A 4,118-nucleotide genomic window follows, 5' to 3' on the forward strand; every position below is an offset into this window, starting at 1 on the left:
GCTGCCTTAGTGTTAGGAATATCGAATAAACATTACTTTGGAAACATCTTTGAAAAGAACTGTATTTAGCTTAAATATTATAAATTATAAATTTACACCCTTAAAATTTGAAAGCCATCCTCCTAAAGTTTAAAAAATTTGGGAAATTACAAAGTTACTGCAATTTTTTTTTTTTTTTGATAAATACAAAGGTACTACAAATTTTACTACATAAATTTTGTAAATTTATGTGACAATAAATGTACTTACTAGTTTTCAGCTACCTACCACAGAAATGTTTGAATTGAATTTGGTAATTGATAAACATTAGTTTGTAAGTTCTATATAGTAAAATATATAGTATTCCCACCATTACTCTAAATTTTTTTTTTCACTTTAGCAATTTCTAAGTACACAAGTTTTACCACAACTTATTAAGGTACTTGATTTTGAGTGGTGGGTTTATGTAAAATGGATAGTTCACCACTTACAATCAACCACTTTAAAAAGAAGTTAAAAAAGTTACACTGCTTAGTAATTATTTCGTTGGAACAATTTTTTTTTTTTTTCAGCTTTTAAAAATAGGGTTGTTTGAAACAAAAAATTTTTGTAGAAAAAAGTAAAGAGTTGGAAAAAGTTATATTTACCAAACAAGCACTTAACCTACCTACTTTAGTCTCCTATGTTCTTCCTAGTCTAGTGAGAGGTGTTATGTTCTGTAAAGGGTAAATTTAACTTCACTCTTATATATAAATGAAATTCATATGTATTGTTCTCACAAAAGTGTTTCATATATCTCTTATATAAAATACTTTTGGTATGGAGCAGTACAACTCATTTAAAAATAAAATGCTCGAAAGGGTGAACTTTATTTTTTTTCACAATGAACTTTTTTACATATACTAAAGCTAATGTTAGGCATATAAATGTTAGTGTGTTGGAAAATTGTGTCAAAGAGTCCTTTTGTATCTCATGTTAAGAGTTTTGAAGTGTTAAAGCCTGTATTTGAAGATCAAGGCCAAGTTTCAAGAAGAACTCAAGAAGATAGAAGTTTTTTTCCTAACGAAAGCCATCTTGATTGAGCCCCAATCAAACAAGATATGACAGACATGATTTTAATTCAAACCTATAGATCAACTTTAGGATTTGGATTCCTTACCATATTGCTTAGAGTACATAGGAGAACATATTATTCGATTAGAAAGAGGTTGCAAAGTGCTACATATGTATGCCTATGGTTTTGTACTAAGTTCTTCATTTATCATCAAACCAAAGTAAATCTAAAGACTAATTATCTAGCCTAAGCTGTTGCACAATCAACACAAACCTGTTGTTGTGGAAAGTGTCAAGGTGGTCCTCGAAGTCATGGTTAAAGTGTTCATGTCAACAAATCTACAGTGAAAGAATCCAACCTCATAGAAGCTGCGTGTGATCACGATCAAGAAGTCACTTTTGGAAGTAGCAACTAAAATTAGGGTTTAATTCTGTTGTAAGGACTTCTATTTTGCTATTAGATTTGTTTCTTTGAGGGTTTGTAGTAAAACTCCAAAAAGTGTTAGCCATTTAGGGGGTTTTTATTTGTCACAATTTCGCTTATGTTATTATTTACTAACTGCATTCATTTATTTATGCAATATTGGTTTTGTGTTGTGATTTACAATAAATTCATCTGCAAGCATAATTAGTTAAGAAATCAAATTTGGCTAAAATTGGTTAACTTGTAATAACTGGGGTCTAAAATCTAAATTCCCAACAGCTAAGATATTTTTTCTGCGCATTTAAGTACCTCAACAAGATGGCACATGGCTTGTTTCATGACAAAGTTGAAATCGTCATAAACATCACTTGAGATTTATTCTGATTTCTTTTTTAGTCACGGCTAAAAAATGAATGGTATAGGTTTTTAAGTTACAAAAGAAATAGAAGATAGGAATATTGCAAAGGACCACTACCCTCTTCTCTGACATATAGCCCACCCCAAGGCCCATTTCACCTATATATCCCTACTTTGGCCCAGTTTTGGGCCCACTCAAAGTCTCCTTCCTCATGGTCTATTCTAAAATTAAAAATCTGCAGAGCTGCCTTAGTGTTAGGAATATCGAATAAACATTACTTTGGAAACATCTTTAAAAAGAACTGTATTTAGCTTAAATATTATAAATTATAAATTTACACCCTTAAAATTTGAAAGCCATCCTCCTAAAGTTTAAAAAATTTGATGTACAACTCTAACATTATATTGCATTTTGAAATAAGTCCTTTCATTATTTAAGTGTTGTATGATCTTTGATTTTTCAATTAAATTAAACCAAGTGGTTGCATTATTTTATATATTTGGTTTCTACCTCATTATTCTAATATGTTATTTTAATTGACTTTAAATTTTATAAAAATTCCCTATCAAACTTTGTTTATATTTTTCTATTCCATCTAATTTTTTTTTAAATGGTAAAATAGATAATTCTATATAAAAACACACATAATAAATATATCTTAATAACTATCAAAATTATTAAAATTTATATTTATATATAAAAAAAATAAAAATAAAAAACAACAACAACAACAACAACAGAGAAAAGATCAGATTTTATTAAACTTTTTATGCTATAAAATTTATAATGGAAAAATAAACCGATAATTGCCAAATTAATGAATTATAAATAGACAAGAACTTTACGAGGAGATGATGGTCCCGAAATGGCTTGGTGTAGTTGTTCACTTGTTGTATGTGATGTGATTGATTACCATTGGTCGAATTGTCACCAGTCACTAGTCACTACATTACGCCATTACGGTTTACCTACTAGATCCGCCAGTAGTATGCACCAATACCCCTTACATAATGAATGAATAGTTGGGACATTGCATCACTTATTTTTTAAAATGATGATAGATATATTGTCTTTTTCTTATGCGAATTTGAATCAATTAATAGATCGAGGGTCTTTTATCTATAAAAAATAAAAAAAAATTTGAGGGTCTTTTATGAGAATGATTTGGAAATAAAAGTTATTAATTAATTACTTTTAGGCTAAATTACAAATGGTATCATTTGCCTAAAATTGAAGCAATTCTCTAACTTCATTTTCGATCAATTCAGTTATTTAATTTTAAATTTTTTTCAATTCAGTCATCCCGTTAATTTTCGTTAGAACTGTACCATTTACTTTCAAATTTGTTCACTAAACAATTACGTCGTTTTGGTGGTTCTTAACAACTAAATTGAATCCAATTGAAATGATCAATTCACATAAAAACTGAGAGGATCAACTCGTCATTACCATTGTTGAATCTTTTTATGTGTCAGCACAAATTACAACATAGTATTTTATCATGGTAATCATCTTTGATCTTTTATCCCTCAAATTCTCTAATTTTGTGCGAATATAATTTAATTTGTTTTCTTATACAAAAGAGATACTTTAATAGCCAAGCTCATATACACATAAATATCACCAAATTTTATTATTTGATTCAAATACTTTACGATATCCATAAAATAGAACAATTAATCCCATGAAATCAAGATAGTCAATACTATACCGATAGCTGCTAGTATGTACCGTACCGGTATATATACCAATATCAAAACATCAACGTTTCGTACCGGTTTAAATACCGGCCAATTTCAAGCAATATCGACCGGTACGTTTTTTTGAATTTTTGTTAAGATAGAATAGTAACTTATTTGCATTAACTTATGAGTATTATTTGTTTTCTTAGTATGCAATGGTAAGTTTTTTATTTTTTATATTGTGTTTTTTATTTTTTCTTTTAATTGATACTAAAGTCTAGAACCATGAATAATTTGTTTTGAATTGAGAAAAAGTTTTATAGTAAACTTTTATATTTATTACAATACACACACACAACATTAAACCCAAAGTGGTACATCGGTATTAACCGATACCGAAATATATCGTTCCATTGACCAAACGGATACAACCTCTTGTACAAGATTGACTCCCTTGCATGAAACAATCTAAGCAAAAAATTTTGAAACCATCTTAGATAAATTATCTTCTTATATCATCTAGCAAATGATAAAATCTCCTAGTTGAGAACTTCTCTACTTTAATACAAATGTACATCACAAATTCAGCTCATAAGTCATAGTAACTAGTGTGTGTATTTAG

This window comes from Quercus lobata, chromosome 5 (genome assembly GCF_001633185.2).
Source record: "Quercus lobata isolate SW786 chromosome 5, ValleyOak3.0 Primary Assembly, whole genome shotgun sequence".
In the NCBI taxonomy this organism is placed as follows: Eukaryota; Viridiplantae; Streptophyta; class Magnoliopsida; order Fagales; family Fagaceae; genus Quercus; species Quercus lobata.